At 35.6% G+C, this 21,907-nt stretch overlaps 1 long non-coding RNA gene across 1 annotated transcript in view; it reads left to right on the top strand.

The window, feature by feature from the left end:
• Positions 1–21,907, top strand: part of LOC148109638 (uncharacterized) — a 214,036-nt gene that overhangs the window by 164,086 nt on the left and 28,043 nt on the right. The window contains exon 2 of the long non-coding RNA XR_015725175.1: positions 16,552–16,630. This is a non-coding gene — a long non-coding RNA (uncharacterized LOC148109638). The remainder of the gene's footprint in view (positions 1–16,551; positions 16,631–21,907) is intronic.

Here is a 21,907-nt window from a genome sequence, read left to right as displayed (position 1 = left end):
TTATGAGACTGGGTGGTATATTATCTATTTTTATTTATTTTTGCAATGTATTTTGAGTTGAATTTTTATTTTATTTTTTGACCATGGTAAATACTCTAATCCCCATCCCTCCACCCACCTCCCTTCTGGTAACCATCCAATTGTTCTATATAGTTAAGAGTCCGTTTCTTGGTTTATTTCTCATTTTTTTTCCTTTTTTGTTTTTATTTTTTTTATTTTTTAATTTTTATTTTTTAAGATTTATTTATTTTAGTGAGAGAGAGTGGGGGGGAGGGGCAGTGGGAGAGAATTTTCCAGCGGACTCCTCGCCGAGCACAGAGTCCAATGTGGGGCTCACTCCTACCAGTCATGAGATCATGGCCTGAGCTGAAACCAAGAGCTGTACCCTTAACCAACTGAGCCATCCAGGTGCCCCTGCTTTGATTTTAAATTCCACATATGAGTGAAATCATACGGTGTTTGTCTTTCTCTAACTTAATTTGCTTGACTCTAGCTCTATCCATGTTGTTGCAAATGGCAAGATTTCATTCTTTTTTATGGCTGAAAAATATCCCATTGTATATATATGCACCACATCTTCTTTGTCCATTCATTTACTGATGGTCACTTGGGCTCCTTCTGTATTTGGCCATTGTAAATAATGCTGCTATAAACCTAGGAGTGCATGTATCCCTTGACTTGCATTTTTAAATCGATTCTTGTTTTTGTTTTTGAGGGCATTTATTACTCCATTACGTACATTACAATATGAGATTTTATCCTTTTACTCATTACTAGATTTGAGGATTTTTCTTGCCTTTTTTCCTTCTTTTTCCAAAAGATGTTTTTCTTCTCCTGTTTCCTTCTTTATGTTTTCTTGCTTTTAGTATACTTTCTCATGCCATGAGTAAGTAAATGGTACCAAACAGGTCTTCCCATCATGAACAACTATAAAACTGGAAAAGCAAATGAAACATCTATTTTAAGACATTGGACATCAGGACTAAGTGCTGGGGGAAGAAAAGGAAGCACAGGAGGCCAGCCCCAAGACAGCTCGGCCTACTGCACGGGGCCTTTCCAGATCCCAGTGCAGAGACAGAGAAGCCAGGCAGAGCATGACAGATTGGCTGAGAAGAGAGAGAGAGAGCACAGTTTGGGTAAACGGAGGCATCTGAAATCCAAGTGCCAGAGATAAGGAAACTACACAGAAAAAGAACTCCATAGTCATCCCTTTGAGTCAGTAAATGGATCATTAATTTGAGTATTTTCCTCAGATTAGCTCTTGGATTTATCAGTGCAGCTAATTTTTGTTTTCTTATTCACAAATTTTAGAAATTTTCATCATTACTGGGGTGCTCAGTGATTTAAGCATCTGCCTTCAGCTCAGGTCATGATCCTGTGGTCCTGGGATTGAGCCCTGCATTAAGCTCTCTAGTCAGCAGGGGGTCTGCTTCTCTCTCTCAAATAAGTAAATAAAATATTTAAAAAAAATTTTCATCATTACTTTTCTTTCTGTAAATTTGTTCTATTTCTAATATCTTGGAGACAATATTACTTCATCTATTTTCTCTTCCTTTATTTTCTGAGCTAATAGGAATAATTAGATTGGCATATCCGATGTACCCAGATCAAAGATCTTGCTCACTATCAAGCTTTGCTAGCAATTTCAAGAATACGGGACTCCAAAGGACTGGGACAAAGTAGATAAAGGTCTGAGACATTAGCAGCAATTTCTACACTTTCTTCTCACATCAAACATACACTTCTGGTCCAAAAAATAGTTGATGTCTCTCAACGGAAGTTCACAAGTTACTTCATATAGCAGGAGAAGCATTTATATCAGGCAAAATCTCTAATTTATGCCCAAAGAATTGTATTAGTTTATAAGCCATTTCCCAGCGAATCATGCATCATATTTCCATAAATGTTGGCTTTATTTACTCTAAGTAATCCTTTAGCTTGTCATTTTCTCCTAAGGGGAATTCTACAGATAAGGTTCCTATTTCTCTAGAAAAATGTTAACCATATATTTTATATATCCTCATAATAGTGATAATGAATCAAAATTATATGATTAATTAGAATTTATCTCTATTTTCTAAATATTATGTTAAATAATAGTTTCAATTTTTGCTTTGAGTCAAGACTTATTAAAGCATACTTTTAATTTTCTTCCCAATGTCATTTTAACATATTATTACAGAATATACACTATACCAGTTTTACATTATGGATTTTACTGAAGATTCTTGTGACTTCATGAGCAATTTTTATAAATAATTTGTGGGAATTCTTTTAAAGAGGTATCCTCTACAGGATACAGGATTGTATATTGGTGATACTAACTTTATTCAAATAATACTCAGATTCTCTACCTCTACATTATCAGCTCTCAATCCTGGTTGCGCATTGCAATCTCCTGGAAGGTTTTTACAAACCAGCAATGTCTGGGACCTCCCTCAGCCACAGTAACGATCTGTGGAGGTGCGGCCAGCATCTACACAGTCAGAGCTCCCCAAGCGGATGCTGATACACTCTGAGGTTTTAGAACCACTGATTTACATTGTTTTTGTGTCAGTCTATTTTTTTCTTTTTTGCTAAAAACAGGAAAGCATCTCCCACTTATTTTATGTTGCAATTTTTTCTTGTCAGTCATACAGTTTTCCTTAAATATTTCAGCAGTTATGTGATACGACAGTTATATATTTATTACAGAGAAATGGCTCATGCAGATTGACTTAATGCTTTATTTTTAATGATATATTTTACTTAAAGAAAAAATATTTTAAATTCTCCTGTCTTTTAATTGCATGTGTATGCTTTATATTTCTTCATTTTTTTTCTTGTAAACTTCCTGAGTTATACTTCATGTGTACTTTCCATAAATAATATTTAGATGGATTTATTTTTTAATCTGTTTGCCCATCTTTACTCTTCTTGTAAGTTTTTCAGTTTATTTATTTTTTTTAAGATTTTATTTATTTATTGGACGGAGAGAGACACAGTAGAGAGGGAACACCAGCAGGGGGAGTGGGAGAGGGAGAAGCAGGCTTCCTGCTGAGCAGGGAGCCTGATGCAGGGCTCAATCCCAGGACCCTGGGATCATGACCTGAGTCGAAGGCAGACGCTTAAGGACTGAGCCACCCAGGCGCCCCAGTTTCTCAGTTTATATTGGTCCTTGTATCAGATAGGCTTTTTATTTTGCTACCTCAACTGCTTTGCTTTATGTTTTATTCTTATGTTACCTAGTTTCTCTAGTTTTATATCTCTTAATGATTGTATTCTGTATTTAGTGATTTGGAAAAGAGAAATTCTCATGATAAAGATTATAATTATTCAGTTTTCACATGTACATAGCATTTCTGGGAATGGCAGACCACAACGTAATTTGAACCAAACTGCCTGCAAGAAACACCTAGAAAAACTGGACCAAATTTTGGAAAATAAAATGAAGAATTGGGATAGCTACCAGGGGAGTAAAGGTTTGCAGCTTTTGAGACCACTTGTACCCACTGGGAACCTACTGATCTAGAAGATGTGGCTGAGAGGCTGAGAAGAAAGGAGTTTCAACAGAATTAGGGCTCCTGGGAGGGAAAAATTGGAATGCAGTCCTCACCAGGAAGGCAGAGGTGCTGATGAGCTGTACATCAGACAGAAGTACTAAAAAAAAAAAAAAAAAAAAAAAAATTGGTTGACTCTCTCAGGAACTAAGGACGAGCTTTATTTCAGTAACGGTAAAGGCTTGTGGAATTTTGCCTCTCTTTACATTTTAAATTTCCAAAAACGGGATTTTGTTATTTTATATATTCAATGTTCCTTTATAATAATCTAAATTTACCCTTATTGCCTTGTATTCCTTCTTGCACCTCCATGTTTCCACCAGGGACCATTTTTCTTCTGCCTGAAATCTTTTTCTTTGTTAGAGACGTGCTGGTGGTTCATTCTCAAAATTTTAGTGTCTGAAAAGGGGTCTTTTCACCATCATTTTTATAGGATGTATTTGGTGGGCACAGACATCTGTGTTGGCAGCTATTTTGTATCAGTTACTTTGAGGATTCAATCTGCCTTCCACTGTTCCTTTTGAGACATCACCTGATAGGCGTATTATTTCTTCTCTTTAGTATCTTGTCATTTTTCTGGCCTCATGGTTTTCCCTTCTACTTTGGCTTTTGGCAGTTTTAGTATGATCAGCCCAAGAGTTCTTTTCTCTGTATTTATCTTGTTTGGTATTTGTAATGCTTCTTGATTCCGTGACTTGATGTCTTTTGCAGATTAAACAAAATACACAGCTGTTATTTATTCAAATATTGGTCTTCCCATTCGTTCTATGCTCTCTTTCTGGAATTCTAGTTACATATGTGTGACTTTTTCATTATGACCTATGTCTCTTACAGTTTCTTCTGAAATTCTGATTTGTGTGTGTATATGTGTTTCCATGCTCTTTCTGGCTATTCCTCATTATGTGTTTCATATTTCATATAAAGTAGAGATAGATTGTGGCTCAGTATTATGTGATTATTTTGCAGAGAGGAACTCTATTTGCTTCTGGCAGATAACTAGAACTTCTAGAAATGCAAGACTAGGCTCAAGTAACCAGGAACTGAAGTGAATCAACATTTGAACCAGGACATAATGGTTTCAAACCCTTGCTTTTAATGTCCATACCACACTATCTATCTTCCCTTTAAGGGTTTTTTTCAAAATGTAGATTTCACTGGTGGGGTACTTTTTGAGTGCTCGAATAGCTGAGAATTTGTTTGTTTCTTTTCTTCATAGGAGAACAACAAGTGGTTTCCATCTCAAATTCGTGAATCACTACTTTTTTTTGATTCAACCCTGTGTAGGTGTTCATGTATATTCACCAAATGTCAGGAAAGGGAAGTCCTAGGACAGCCCAATTTCTTTGTCTCTCACGAGTCAACCTACAAAGGAAGCCTGACTGGATGTTTGTTGTAATCTCTTTCTCTTTTTAAAAATTTCACATCTTTGTTCAGATCTATAGATATGTCTAAGTATTGCTTTTTTTTTATTTTAATGTTTTTTTATTATGTTAGTCAGCATACAGTACATCCCTGGCTTCTGATGTAAAGTTCGATGATTCATTAGTTGCGTATAACACCCAGTGCACCATGCAATACGTGCCCTCCTTACTACCCATCACCAGTCTATCCCATTCCCCCACCCCCCTCCCGTATTGCTTTTTATAAAATTTGTTTCTCGTAATGAGTAAGCTTTTTTTCCCCCTTTGGACTCACAGTTCTATTTTTCTTCTTTCAGTACAGACCCTATTTCATTTATATTATTTATTTCTATTTACTTGGTTACACTAATTACTGACAGGTGATGTTTCTATTTTCCAGCCTCCATATTGACCATCACTACCTCACTACTTTTTATAATTTAAACTTAAATTGGCATCCTGGGAGATAATCCCCAGCTTCATATGGTGAGATATGTTACTTGAAGTGAAAAGTCTGCCATCAACTACTACTACTATAAATATTAATATCATTTTATCAATGTATTCCATTGCATTATTAAATAAACCCATTACTACCAAATGGTTTACCAAAAAAAAAAAAAAAAGAAGTAACTCTTATCTGTGCCAGTCCTATACTCCTCAGTCTTAATCCTGCTTTCCCAAAGGGCACACATTTTAATAGCTTTTGCTTCAGATTTTTAGGATTCTGTCCTTTGCGTATTTACATAATACACTAAAATCTTTATTTCCTAGGTAGTAGCTCTCAATTTCATTCTTTGTAGAATAAGGATATTAATGCAACTGCTTTTCCTTTGCCAGTCTTCCCCTTTTTCACATTCTAAATTTTACCACATGTACTTTTATATAGTCAGTGCTGCTAATATTTATAGTCTTCTTCAACCATAATTAAATCTCCTGTTGCATAGATGTTAAAACTTAAAAATCATTAAGCAACGTTAAATCAGTATGAGTTGGGGAGGTACACTGCAGAACCACTGTAAGTTCTGTAATCATATTTTCTTTCGCACAGAGCTCTTAGTTTTCCTAAGTGCCTTCCCAATTTTTTCTGTATAGTGCCTTTATTATATCTTTAAATTATTTCAGTATCTCAAGCATTCTATTGGAACTGTTCATGGAATAGATACTTTCGTTTCAGGACTTGGTGATCCCTTCCCTCTCTGTAGTGGTTGCTAGGATTCCAGCCATCTGCCATTTGTTGAAGTCTCCACTCTGTGCTCTTAAAGTTAATGCACTATTTCCTGGTTCCTAAATCATTTTTGGCTTATTTTATTATATTTTAATTGATTTTATTTTACTGGGGAGAAATCTTCAAGAATTTCCTTAATATATGTTGTATAGGAAGTAAATTTCCTGAGTCATTTTCTGTAAAAAGTGCCTCTATTCTTCCTTCCTACCTGGTTGAGAATTTGGAGTTCAATCAAGTTGCAATATAAACAGACACAGATGAGAATTATTTCCATTGACGTCAGAGCACAGTATGTATGCTATATATTATTTCATTTTTACATTAATAGTATTTACATGCTAAATTTCATTATGCAATATAAATGTTACATTGATATTGTAATTTTAAAATCTATTTTATGTAGAGTGTAGAAAAATGCAAGTTAGAAACCCTATTACTGCTATTAGGAGTCAAAAGCTTAAGTATAAAAAATAGATATAAGGATAAAATCAAAGAAATCAAGTAAAAATACTGTAATGTTACAAATGAATAGGAAATATCAGTATGGAGTCTCAATTATTTTGTCTTGTTTTGAAAACTGTATATTTTCAAGCTTTGTCCACCGAAAAAGCCTGAAATCAATGACAACCCATTAGCAATGAGTAACTCTGTACCCAGGGCTCCTTGAAGAAATAGCTGATTCCAGGTTTAGAGTAGGATTATGCTGATGTATCTTGAGCCAGGAAGCAAGGAAGTTTTCAAGAAAATTGGGCTAGTGCAAACAAACAAAAAACAGGAGACACACTCAAAGCCTGTGGTCAAAGGAAGAGCAATTTGAGCACCAATAATCTGAAGAATACAACTGATTAAAACATATCAAAAATAAAATCTAGACTTCAAAATGATACAAAACAGGGAAAACAAGTCTCTTTGGACATCATTGGAAGTAACTAAGGCAACTCTGAACATGGACCATTAAAAAGAACATTAATTATCCTGCTTTTCCTGCATTCAGCATATTTCTTTTTTTTTTTTTTTAAGATTTATTTGAGAGAGAAAGAGCACAAGCAGGGGGGAGGGACAGAGGAAGAGGGGAAAGCAGACTCCCTGCTGAGCAGGGAGCCTGATGTGGGGATCAATCCCAAGACCCTGAGATCATGACCTGAGCCGAAGGCAGCTTAACCAACGGAGCCACACAGGCGCCCCTGTGTTCAGCATATTTCAAGATAACCAAGTATCGCTAATTGATGGGGGAAAGTTCTCCTTTGCTGTAGAATTCCAGCTAGAAGATGTAGAAGGACCGACAAGATAGGAAATCTTTGTTTTGCAAGTCCTAATGAAATAAATAATGGATTCAGCTAATGATCATGAGTTAATGAAAACAGTAGATGAAAGGTTATGAGCTATTTCATAGAATTAAATTGCCAGGACCTGTATCCACTGATTGGTCTTAGCATCACTAATGACAGAACAAGCAGTCATTGTGGTCCTGAAACATGGTGCATGTGATACAACATGACACACAACATTACTTATAAAGTGCTTTTGCAAAACAAAGAAACAAAATAAAAACCTTAAGCCTAAATCTAATCAAGATCCACAGCTAACTTCATTTATAGGAGATAAACAGAAAGTAGTTAACACCAAAAAGAAGTGAATAAACAAGTCCAGAATGTGGAATATTCTTCAGGACCACTAATCCAGTTTTTGCAAAAACTCAGTAGCATGAGCGGGGCGGGGGGCTTGGTGGGCTACAAAGGGAATAAAAGAGATTCAAGAGACATACAGAACAAATGCAATGAAGATAACCTGTTTTAACCTTGATTTATCAAACCAACTATAATAAGGCATTTTTGAGATAATCACTACAGAAATTTGCTTATAGACCTAGTGTCCCTGAAAAAGAGTTGTTTGTCAGGTATGATAATGACAATATAGTTTTGTATGAATGTGTATATATTTTTAAAAATACATACTGATATACACAAAAGTGAAATGACCCACCATCACTGATTTGCTTTAAGATTATTCAGCAAAGGAAATGTGAAAAAGAGACCGATGAAGCAAATGTTACAAGATCTTGATAATTGTGTCTGGGTGAAGGTTATGTGAAGGTTCAGTGTGCTCCCTTTAAAAAGCTTTACTAAAGGGGTGCCTGACTGGCTCAGTTGGTAGAGCATGTGACTCTTGATCTTGGGGTTTTAAGTTCGAGCTCCACGTTGGGTGTAGAGATTACTTAAAAAATAAAAAAATCTTTAAGAAAAAAAAAAACTTTACTAAAAAACTTACATAAGTATTCTGAAAGTAGACATTCTAAATACTGAAGTTTTAATATTCAGTTTTATTTTGTACTATGTCTAAGCTTTAATGTTTAATTTTTAACTCCAATCCATTTGGTTTTGTGTATATGTGTGGAAGGGGGTGAGTAATGTTAGAGGATGATCGAAATTCATCAACCTGATTCAATTCAACCAATATTTATTAAGCACCTAATCTTTCCCAGGTATTTGGGATACGAAGATGGATATGATACCAGAGAAATAATATCAGTTTGTACCCAGTAAATAGAACTAAATGATTAATTTCTGTCAGATGGAATGAGAAATAGCTTCATATAGAATTTGTAATTTGAGCTGGGGCTTTAGGAATAAGTAAGAGCTTGTCAGAAGGTGAGTTGAAAATTCTTCACAAAAGGAACACAAGGGTAAAGCCACAGGTTTGTGAAACTAAACCTTAAGGTTTGGGCAAGTGCTATTGACTCTGCTGGAAGGTAAATGCGAGTGGGGAAAGAGATAAAATAGTGATTTGGCCAGTGGCCCTGCTTTTCATCTTGGGAAACTGGGCCACACCTTGTTCGAAAGGAGGTAACTGGAAGGAGTGAAAGTGAGGAATGATTATCCTGGTAACAGTGAGGAAGGCAGGGAGAAAAAGTGCAAAGGATTCAAATAACCTAGGTAAGAACTCACCTGGGATTGAACTGTGTCAATGAGAAGAGTAGTACAAATCTGAGATCCTTAGCAATTGATTAGAGGGAAAGGTGAGAGAGTGACTTTACAACCATGCCCTTAGTGTTATCTTTAGACCATATTTTGTGGGAATGTGCTGGGTTTGATCTTTGCCTGGAAGTTCATTCTCTATCATCCATTGCCATCACAGAGGCTGGTAGTTTCCTATACCGGTAAGCATATACAAACTGACCAGTGAATGGAATAGAGAGATTAAAAAGAGACCCACAGAAAATCCAGTCACGTGGTTTGTGAAAAAAAATCCACTGTAGTATAAGATTATGGTTTTATCAATAGCTGATGCTTGTTCAAGTGGATATCCATGTTTTAAGTAGGATATACATACAAAAGCATCAACTATAAAAGAAGGGATTGACCTCAACAAAACTGAAACCTTTGTCAGAAAACACAGTTAAGAGAGGGAGAAGGTGAGTAGAAAGTAGAAAATATTCCCAATACAAATAACAGAAAACTCATCCAGAATGTAGAAAGCACTGTAAAGCAGTAACAACAAACAAATAATAAAATGGCCAGAAGACTTTAACAGCCAAGATCACCAAAAAAAGTAAAATTTGCAATAAACATATGGAAAGGTACTTTAACTCATTAATTATCCTACTAAAACCAGGTTAATTCCATAGTGAGAAACTACGCAAGCACTAGAATGGTAAATATTAAAACAGAAAGAAAAAAAAAAAAACCCACACCCACGAGAAACCCAAAACCAAAACAAACAAAAACCAGTAATGGCTAATATCAAGCCCTGGAGAGGATTTGGAAAACCAGAATCCTCACACACAACGAAGGAAGTGTAAATTCGAGTAAACTTTTTTGGGGGGGCGTGGGCAGAGGGAGACGGAGAGAGAGAATCTTAAGCAGTCTCCACCTCCACACCCAGCTCAGAGCCTGCCACAGGGTTTGGTCTCAACAACCTTGAGATCACGACCTGAGCCAAAATCAAGAGTCAGACATGTAACCACCTGAGCCACCCCAGTGCCCCAAGTGGACATTTTTGAAAACCATTTGTTAATATCTATTAAAACTTAAAACATGCATACCCTATGACCTAGGAATTTCACTCCTAAATGTTTACTTAAAAGATAAACATGCATATGTTCACCAAAAAGAATGTTCACAGCAGCAACAATGATAGAGCTGAAGTTTGGAAACATTGAACATGAACCGAACAGAATGCATAAATACATGGTGATGTATTCCTATAATGGAACGCTACACAGTGATGAGGGAAAATAAGCAGTGTTTAATGTAGCATAGATAAATCTCATGAATATAATTCTGACCGTAAGAAGCTACAACAAAATTAAATATTCTGTATGGTTCCATTTATGTAAAGTTCAAAAATAAAAAACTGGGGCAAGAGATGTCAAGATATTGGTTATCTGTGCAAAGGCAGTGATTAGGCGGGGCACAACCGGGGCTTCTAGGATGTGGAAATGCTCCTACTCTTTGCACTTGTAGAGATTTATCAAGATGTATGCATTTATAATTTATACCCTTTTAAAAGTTACAAGTTTTATTTATAAAATAGAGTTAAGTTAGCTCAGGATCTTACCATAAGAATCAGTAGATTGAGAAAAATTGAATCCACCCATGACATGAGCTACATACAGTGTATAACCAATTCACTAAGTGTACTGAAGATACACGCATAATAACTAGTGTAAATATACTCATCCATACGTATTTATATAATGACTTATAGGCAATATGTCATAAATATTACCCATTTTTTAAAGTCCATTCCAAGTCAGTACTTTTTCTATCAAGTCTTCTCAGCTGTTCTAATCATTTAAATCTCTTTTCCAAGCTTTTCCAGCAAATAACAATTGAATCAATAATTGGAAAATTTAATACATGCTGTCTCATTCCTTAGATATTTCATATAGGCTAGTCTTATCTCCCAGGCTACACATTCCTGAATGGGGAAACATCTTATCCATGCAACACACTTACAAGTACCAAAAAATACTTAGCAAATCACTGTGTGAGATAATTTAGATAAAATGTCATTGACAGTATGATTTGTACATAACAAAATAATATCAAATGCTACCTAAGCACACTGACACAAACACACTTACAGGACACTCACAGGCAAATCTGCAAATCCATGGTCTTTCCGTTTTTGAGGGATAAGTTGTTGTGAGAGTCAGAGTTGCGTCCCACTACCGAAGTCACAATCAAATAGCTGTTATCACTTCCTCCCTTGGTAACCAGGGCAAGGCTTCAATACAGAGACTTGGCCAACCAGATATGATACAGAAAAGCAAGGGCAGAGGACAATCCTTTCCAGCACTGGCAGTGAGAGCATTTCCAAAGGTAGGAGTGGCAGGGAAGAAGGCTCCTAGAGCATGATTTGGCTGTGATTTGTCCTTCTTAGTATTGATTTCTGACCTTTATTGCCCAGCTTCCTAGAGAACTGGTGATTCATCCAGTATCCTTTCAAACTTTACTCTTTGACTTATATTAAAATCATTTCCTTTTGGATAGAAATAAAAACTCTTAGGAATATATTTGTATTTGTGTACACACTTGTATTCCTACATATATATATATATTTACCCATATATCCAAAAATTTCTAAAAACAGACGTGTATGTATATATGTGTGTATTGTCAATGTCATGTCAATGTCACATAGTTGAGATTTTTTAATAAGTTACTTTTATTCCACTGTAGTTAATATGAAGTATTATATGAGTTTCAGGTATATGATATAGTGATTCATCAAGTCTGTACAATACTTGGTGCTCATCATGATAAGTGTACTTGTAATCCCCATCACCTATTTCACCCATGCCCCCCTCCCCCACCTCCCCTCTGGTAACCATCAGTTCTCTATAGTTAAGAGTCTGTTTCTTGGTTGGTCTCTCTTTTTTTTTTTTTCTCTTTGTTCACTTGTCTTGTTTCTTAAATTCCATATATGAGTAGGATCATAAGTTATTTGTCTTTCTCTGACTTATTTCACTTAGCATTATTCTCTCTGGCTCATCCATGTCATTGCAAATGTCAAGATTTCATTACTCATGGCTGAATAATAATCCATTGTGTATACATCCCACATCGTCTTTATCCATTCATCTATCAGTGGACAGTTGGACTGCTTTCATAATTTTGCTACTGTAAATAAACATAGGGGTGCATGTATCCCTTTGAATTAGTATTTTTGTAGTCTTTGGGTAAATACCCAGTATTACAATTACTGAATCATAGGGTAGTTCTATTTTTAACTTTTTGAGGAAACTCCATACTGTTTTCCACAGCGGCTGCACCAGTTTGCCTTCCCACCAATAGTGCAGGTTCTTTCTTCTCCACATCCTTGTCACCAGTTAGTGTTTCTTATGTTTTTCATTTTAGCCATTTTGGCAGCTGTGAGACGATATCTCATTGTAGTTTGGGTTTGTATTTTCTTGATGATGAGTGATGTTGAGCATTTTTTCATGTGTCTGTTGGCCATCTAGATGTCTCCTTTGAGAAATGTCTGTTCCTGTCTTCTGCCCATTTATTAAATTAGATTATTTGGGGGGTGTTAAATTGTATCAGTTCTTTATATATTTTGGATACTAACCCATTAGTGGATATGTCTTTTGCAAATATCTTCTCTTAGTCAATAGGCTTTTGGTTTTGTTGATTATTTCCTTCACTGTGCAGAAGATTTTGTGTAGTCCCAACAGTTTATTTTTGCTTTTATTTCCCCTGCCTGGGGAGACCTATCTAGAAATATGTTGCTACAGCCAATGTCAGAGACATTACAGTCTGTGCTCTCTTCAAGGATTTTTATGGCTTCAGGTTTCACATTTAGGTCTTTAATCCATTTTGAGTTTATTTTAGTATAAGGTTAATAAGGTGGTCTAGTGTCAATCTTTTGCATGTGACTGTCCAGTTTTTGCAGCACCACTTGAAGAGACTTTTTCCCACTGTGTATTCCTAACTCGTTTGTCCTAGATTAACTGACCATATAAGCATGAGTTTATTTCTGGGCTTTCTATCCTGTTCCATTGATATATGTGTCTACTTTTCTGCCAGTACCATACTGTTTTGATTACTGTAGCTCTGAAGTGTGTCTTGAAATCTGAGATTGTGATACCTCCAGCTTTGTTCTTTTTCAAGATTGCTTTGGCTATTCAGGGCTTTTGTGGTTTCATACAAATTTTAGTATTATTTTTTCTAGTTTTGTGAAAAATATTGGTATTTTAATAGGGATTGCTTTGAATCTACGGATTGCTTTGAGCAATATGGACGTTTTAACAACATTTACTCTTCCAATTCATGAGTAGGGTATATGTTGCCATTTGTGCCATCCGTAATTTCTTTCATCTGTGAATTATAGTTTTCAGCATGTGGGTCTTTCACCTTCTTGGTTAAAATTTTTCTTAGATATTTTATTCTTTTTGGTGCACTTGTAAATGGGATTGTTTTCTCAATTTTTTTCTCTTACTTTGTATAGAAATGTGACAGATTCTGTATATTCATTATATATCCTGCACCTTCACTTAATTCTTTTATTACTTCTAATAATTTTTGGTGGAATCCTTAGGGTTCTCTCTGTATGTCCTCTGCAAATAATGACAGTCATCTTTTTTTTTTTAACTGTTTGAATGCTTTTTATTTCTTGTATGATTTCTATGGCTAGGACTTCTAGTACTATGTTGAATAAAAGTGATGACAGTGGACATCCTTGTATTGTTTCTGACCTTGGGGAAAAGCTTTCAGTTTTTCACCACTGAGGATGTCAGGTGTGGGTTCTTCATATATGTCCCTTATTATGTTGAGGTATGTTCCCTCTGAATCCAATTTAAGTTTTAATATTTTATTTTTCTCATTGATCAGCCAGTTGCTTGACTAGTTATTGAGTAATTGTTCTATTTCTAATTAATTTGAATTGCCATCTTTATTATGTATTAAATTTATATGGTGTATAGACTTCCTAATGGCTCTTTTCCCCAATTTCATTATTCTATAGGTTTATTCCTGTGCTAACTTATCTCCATTAAATTATTGCAACTTTTTCATTTTATTTATTTCCTGGTTGAACAGATGGTATCTTATTTTCATTGAAATAAGCTCTTTTGTATCCACTTCCTCATTCTAGCACTTTTTTTTTCAAATTTTTTTTTTTTTGGTTATCTAAGAGGTTTATCTACAGTATCGTTCTTCTCAAAGAACCAGTTCTTAAATTTATTCATCAATTTTATAGTTTTTTTCTATCTAGTACTTCATGGTTTATTTGAACATATTTTTACTTAAATATTATCTATTTCAACCAATCCGATTTATTCTCAGTTCTTTGGGGATGGTTCTAATTCATTAACTGTAAATAGGATCTTTTCTCTTTTCCTTGATTTATGCTAATTCCATCTCAAAAATTCTCCCCCCAAAATTCACTCAGGCAAATTCCATACTCCTTCATGGCCCATTTTACATGACCCAGTGAAACCTTTCTTCTCAGGCTGAATCCATTTAGTACAATCATTTGCTTTTTCATACATAATACTGTTTCTTAATCTGACCTTTGTATATACCTAGCTTCTTCTGGTAGATTGAATGTATTAGAAACAGGAACTAATTTTTGTAACAACTTGGCACAGGAGTCAACAGGTTTTTAAATGAGCCACTGACAAGCATATATTAATCTTCTACTTTATTTAGTCACCTGTCTTTTGATTAAAAAGATACCATACGTTTTTAACAGGTTAAAATGTCACACCAGAAAAATTACAAATCAAACAAATCCAGGGGAAAAATTGATTGGAAGTTTAGAGGCAAGGGAATTCATATATATTTATAAAATATAAAAGAGATATTTAGTTTGGGGTCTCTCAATAACTAAAGCAAAAATTGAAGAATAATTGAAATATTTTATTAGAAGAGTAGTAGAGTATGCTGCTTTGTGGAAGAGAACATGTAAGTTGAAATGCTTGATGTTGAGTGCCTTATGTGGTAGGCTAGAAATAAAACAAGAGGGTCTCTAATAAGGGCAAATATAAGTGGACTGAGGAAATAGAGCAAGTCATTGCTGGCCCTGGTAGTGGGAAATGTTATCATGGGTCACTTACGTACACTTTCACATGGGTCTCTAGGGAAGGTTAGATTTCAGATAAGTTTACTATCATGGTAAGAATATTCCAGATAGGTGCAATAACAGGAGTTCTGTTAAGATGCACTACACATTTTATATGACAAACCGCAGTGGGTAAATCAGTAACTGAGGCTGTGACATAGGTAAAACAACCAAAGCTGGAACACCATCTCTTTCTCATTCCACGAATTGTATTTAAATGTGGAAGAGAACCGGGTTGATACAGGCTTAACCTACATAGCGGCTATTATGATGCCGCATTCATTAAGAAATTCCCAGTTCAACATTAAGACAGGATTGAAGCATTCCGAGGTTTCAAGAGAAACTTCCATACATAGCATGCTGACTGGGAGATAGATGTAAAACTTAGTTTTTTCATGATCCTGTTTCATGTCAGCCTCATAGTTAATAACCATATAACTAGACTTTTTCTGTTGTCCAATGAGAAATGGAAATATTTGATGGAAGCAAGTGGTTAAGTTACCTCTACGTGTGAGACCAGTTTATTCTCAAAACGTGTACAGTTTATCCGTAATAAAGCATTAAAAGAAATAATCTAGTATACTAAAGTCATACAGACTGCCAGGTGTTTAAAACCCAGAGTAAAATTGTTGGTAATGTGTGCATGGAAACACTGTGAACATAGTCAAAGGAGGCCCTTCAGCAATGCAAACACAGATAAGATGCTTAATCTGAATTACAAGTCTTTACCTGGTTTTCTCTTCTTGAATGAAGGATCTTCATTGTTTGCTTCTTTTTCATGGGATGTTAAACATTCAGAACAATTTATGAAGCCATAAACCTGAAAGATTTCTTTTTCAGCTTAAGCTAAGTCAAGGCAATCTTTATTTTTATTTGTCTAGTCCATACCACTAAAATCAGTTTATCATTGACTGAAGTGACCATAGTTATTCCCTCTGGGGTACCATTATAATGATCCTTTTTATTTTTATTTCCTACTTTACTGTTTTGCTAAAATCAATATTTGAGGCTTCATTAAATTGACAGCTAAATCTGAAATGTGTTTGCTATCGTTCAAAATGCAAATGACTATTTGGTGCTTTTAGTTTCAAAAAAAGTAAACATGTCAGGGATATTATGAATGTATATGTTTATTTTGAAATTTTCTACTCAGTAGGTTCCTTTATACTTCTGTAGATAAATCTTTTATAGAAACATAAATTAGAAAATATTTCTTGATTTAATTGGCTACCATTATTTTTTTAAAAAGTAAAGTTAGAAGATAGTCAATCCTAAAGATACATGAATTATGTGTGTGGTTTTTTTTTTTTTTTAACAGAGTCATCATGCACATTTCCTGAATTTGTTCTCAGCTTCCCTGCTGTGTGAATTTGATCAAAGAATTTTAAGAATACAAGGTGAGAATTTGCCTTATTTATCACCACATAGCTTGGTTCTGTCATTTTCCACATTAATAGGATTTTGTGACTGAATGACCTTGTTAATACAGCAATATGTTTTCTGCCATATCATCAGTAACAATCTTCATAGGAAAAATAGCATTAAAAAAAACATGGTTCATTTCACTCCATTTTTTTCTCTATCAAAAGCAAACAACTTCCATTATGTCCTAATGCAACAACCACCATAAAAAAAAAAAAAGCTACTTTGAGTGTTGAAAATATAACATGTTGAAATAGAAGGCCAAAAACCTGCTGTCGGACAACACAATCAGATGCAGACATCTGGGTCTTTGGCAAAATGTTTAAAAAAAAAAAAAAAAGTACATATTTTCTACCAGACAAAGAAAAATGGAATTAGGACACCTCTAAAAGACCTCTAAAGATTACTACAAAAAATGAGTTGTACTAAGATGACTAAAAGTCATTTTTTTCCTTCTTTAAATCTTTGAACCCTTGTGATGTGATGTCAGTTGCTGTTAATGCCACACTATCGCATCAGTCAATTCTGCCTGCATGATTTAGTATTAAAGAGGTTGTCTCTTAACCAAAAGCAGACACTTTGCTAAAGGGAGATTAAGAATCCCAGTAATCTAACCTCATGGGCAGCTAGGTAATTTGGCTCTTCGAAGAAGTAAGTGATCTTTATTGGGGATGTTCAACAGGTGTTTCACTTGCTCATCTCTGATTTTCCCATTCCTCACCACCAGATCCCTATGCTTTCTGGAAACTTTCTACCGATAAAATATTTTCCACTTCCACTCTTTTAGGTAATTCACTACTTGTCAGGACGCGTTCGTTTCTCCATCCGAAGGCTGTTTATCTTCAATTTCCACTCTGCTCATGTAGCCTCATTATTTGTGCCGTCCTTTCTTCTCCACCTTGGTTTTTTTTTTAAGTATTATTTTCAGGTGTACGACAGTGATGCAACAACTGTATACATTATGTTATGCTTACCAAAAGCGTAGCTTCCATCTGTCACCATACAACGCTATTACAATGCCAATTGGCTATACTCCCTACGCTGTACCTTTCATCCCCATGATGTACTCATCCCATGGCTACAAGCCTGTATCTCCCTCTGCCCCCCAGCAACCACCAGTTTGTTCAGCGTATTTATGGGTCTGTTTCCGATTTGTTTATTTAGGTTCCACATGTAAGGGAAGTCATATGGTCTTTGTCTTTCTCGGAATTAATTAATTTAGCTTAATATCCTCTAGATCCTTCCTTGTTGTCACAAATGGTAAGATCTTCATTCTTTATTATGGCTGATTAATAATCTGTTGTATATGTACACCACATCTTCTTTCTCCATTCTTCAATCAATGGGCACTGAGGCTGCTTCTGTAACTTGGCTATTGTAAACTATGCTGTAAAAAACATAGGGGTGCATATATTTATTCAAATTAGTGATTTTCTTTGGTAAATACCATCCCTTTATCCTGAAACTAAATCCCACTTGATTATAGTAAATGATTCCTTTTAATGCATTGTTGATTGTGCTTCGCTAATACTTTGTTGAGGGTTTATATTTCTATGTTTATGGAGGATACTGGCCTATGGGTTTTTTTTGTAGTGGCTTTGGTTATGGTAGGCAGGTAATGCTGGTCTCATAGAATGTATTAGGAAGCTTTCCTTCCTCTTCTATTTTCTGGAAAAGGAGAATAGCTTAAGGAGAATACTTTAAGAATAAAAGCTATCAACTCTTCTCTGTTTTGTAGCAGTCACAGGTGAAGGCATCTGGTCCTGTACTTTGTTGGAAGTTTTTTGATAACTGATTCAATTTTGTTATTAGTAATCTGTCTGGATTATGTATTTCTTCCTTATTCAGTTTTGGAAGATTGTTACCAGGAATTTATTAATTTCTTCTAGGTTGTTCAAGTTGTGGGCATATAATTTTTCATTGTAGTCCCTTATAATCCTTTGTATTTCTGTGGCATTCCTTGTTACTGTCTTTTTTCATTTTTGATTTTATTTATTTGGGTCCGCTAAAGGTTTATCAATTTTTTTTTTTTAAAGAACCAGCTCTTGGTTTCATGATCTTATCTCATTTCCACTCGACTTTCTTCCTCCAATAACTTTAGGCTTTGTTTATTATGTTTCTAGTTACTCTAGGTGTAAGTTTAGATTGTTAGGTATTTTGTTTTTTGAGATAGGAATGTATTGCTGTAAACATCCCTCTTAGGACTGCTTTTGCTTCATCCCAAAGATTTTGAAGCCCTGTGTTTCAATTTTCATTTGTCTCCATGTATTTTTAAAGTTCCTCTTTCATTTCTTCATCGACTCATTGGTTGTTTAGCTTCCACGTGTTTGTGTTTTTTTTACTTATAATTGATTTTTAATTTCATACTACTGTGGCCAGAAAAGATGCTTGACGTTTCAATCATCTTAACTTTATTGAGATTTACTTTGTGGCCTGCTGTGATCTATCCTGGAGAGTGTTCTATGTGCACTTGAAAAGAATGTGTATTCTGTTTTAGGATGGAATGCTGTATATAGATCTGTTAAGTCTATTTGGTTTAACGCATCATTCAAAGACACTGTTTCCTCATTGATTTTGTGTCTGGTCAATCTATCCATTGATGTAAGTGGGACATGAAAGTACCCTGTTTGTTAATATCTGCTTTATGTACTAGGTGCTCCAATGTTGGGTGTGTAGATATTTAGAATTATTACATCCTCTTGTAATGTCTGATAGATCCCTTGTTGGATTCATCCCTCTCTCTGTGTCTCGTTACAGTCTTGGTTTTAAAGTCTATTATGTCAGATGTAGCACTGATACCCTGGGCTATTTGTCTATATGTGTCTTTAGGTCTGAAGTGAGTCTCTTGTAGGCAGCATATAGATGGATGACAGGATAAAAAAAAAACACAAGACCTATGTCTTTGGATTGGATTGTTTAGTCCATTTGTATCTTAAGTGTGCATTTGTTGCCATTTTGTTCACAGTTTTCTGGTTGTTGTTGTGCTCCTTTCTTATTATCCTGCTCTCTTTCATCACGATTGATGACTTTAGGCTTATTTTTTGTGTGTCTATTATTGGTTCTCCAAGGTTCACATACAACATCCTAAGTATTTAGCAGTTTGTGTTAAGTCCATGGTCACTGAAGTTCAAACAAATTCTAAAAGCACTTCACTTTTACTCCCCATTTTCATATTCTATGTATATGTTGTTTTATTGTTTGAATCCCTTTTGTCTTTTTACCTTCATACTAGCTCTACTGCCTTTACTACACATTTAATTTTACTCAGGAAATGTTTTCCTTTCCTAATTTTCTTCTAATTAAGGCCTTTTCTTTTCCAGCTAAAGTCCCTTTAATATTTCGTGTAATGCTGGTTTAGTGGTGACGAATTCCTTTAACTTTTGCTTGTTGGAAAACTCTTTTTCTCAATTCTGAATGAGGTTTTAGGTTTTTTCCTTTTAGCATTTTGAATATACCATGTCACTCTCTTTAGGCCTGCATAGTTTCTGCTGAAAAATCAGCTAGTACTCCTCTTATGGGGTTTCCTTTTGTATGTAACTAGTTTTTCTCTTACTGCTTTTAAAATTCCTTCTTAATCTCATCTCTGATTTCTGACATTTTAATTATTATGTGTCATAGTGTGACACTTCTTTGGGTTCAATCTCTTTGCTTCCTAAACTTAGATGTGTCTTTCCTTATGTATGTTAGCCAAGTTTTCGGCTATTATTTATTTTTCTGCCCCTTTATCTCTGTATTCTCTTTCTGGGACCCCTATCATGCAAATGTTTGCTTGCTTGATGTCTGATACATCCCTTAACCTGCCTTTATTTTTTAAAATGCTTTTTTTTCTTTTTGTTGTTCACCCTGGTTGCTTTCCATTACTCTATCTATCTTCCAGATTGCTGATCCATTCTTCTGCATCCTCTAATCTGTTGATTCCCTCTCCTGAATTTTTCCATGTCTTTATTGACGTTCTCAGAGTTCAGCTGCTTTTCTCTCCAGTCTGTCTAGTGAGTATCCAATAGATTGCTTATCTCCATTTCATTTATGTGTTTTTCCTGAAGTAAGTTTTATCTATCTTCTTTCATGGTCTCGTATGAGCCTGGTTACTTTGTCTGGATGACTGGAGCTGAAGTGAGCACACTCTAGGGGAGTTCCAGGGTATTCTGTACTGGAAGACCCTGGCAAGTCATCTGGAACCAAAGTGAGATGTGCCTGGTGTGTTTCAGAGTGCTTTGCACCTGTGTCACTGTGGTGAGATGGCTGGAGCCATGTAATAAGTGCTGACCAAGGGTCTCCCAGTATACATCACAGTAGAGGGGCTAGGACTTTTTGTTGGTGTGGGCTAGGAGTCTGGGGCTTACTGAGGCAGTAGGCCTATCTATCAAGATGGTGGTGAAATGTAAACTACGGCATTTACCAACCCTTCCAACCTGGAAAGAGCTCCCAGCTCTCACCTGCCATTTGGTGGAGTGCTATTCTAGTTGCTCTTACAAACCATGGATTCTTTCTGTGCCCCTGGGCAGAGGAACCTGTTTGTGGTCTCTCTCTACCATCCCTGCCCACTGAAGTTCTCAGTGTCAGAGGTCGGGTTCCCTCTGTTACCATGTCTTTCTTGCCATTCTCTATGTGGTCTACTTTTGTTGTGCCGAAGCTATTCAGTCATACCTCAGTTCTTCTTCAAGACGAATCGCTCTCTAAACAGGTATATATTTGTGTCTGTGGAGGGCTTGAGTTTAAGATCTTCTTACATGACCATCTTAGACCCTCAGAGCAGTTGCTCCAAAATGCCTGAGAGGTGGCTAGCTTTTCACAGTAACAGCAAAGCCTAAAAGAAAATGATGTACCAGATATCAGTCTGATAAAAGCTTCCAAAATTTGTTTTACAAGACATAGGCTTAATTTACTTTTCTTTTGCTCCTTTGAGCAGGCCTCAAGTGTGTCAGTGATTATAATGACCGTGAGGCTAACATAGATCACTTCTATTTTAGGAGATCATGAAGGGCATGCAGGATTAGTCTGTTAGGGCTGCCTTAAGCAACAGAAATTTATTGCCTCATAGTCCTGGAAGCTAGAAATCTGAAATTGAGGTGTCAAGAGGGTAGGTTCCTTCCTGTGTTCCCTCTCTCTATATATCATCTTCTTTTATGTGTCTCTTGTGGACTGAATTGTGCCCCCTACCAATTCTTACGTTAAAACTCTAATTCACGGTGGAACTGTATTTGGAGGCAGGCCCTACAAGGAGGTAATTAAGGTTAAATGAGGTTGTAAGG

Source organism: Ursus americanus, chromosome 7, assembly GCF_024610735.1.
Source record: "Ursus americanus isolate L20-20 chromosome 7, mUrsAme1.1.p, whole genome shotgun sequence".
Lineage (NCBI taxonomy): Eukaryota > Metazoa > Chordata > Mammalia > Carnivora > Ursidae > Ursus > Ursus americanus.
This window is presented reverse-complemented; position numbering and strand designations above follow the sequence as displayed.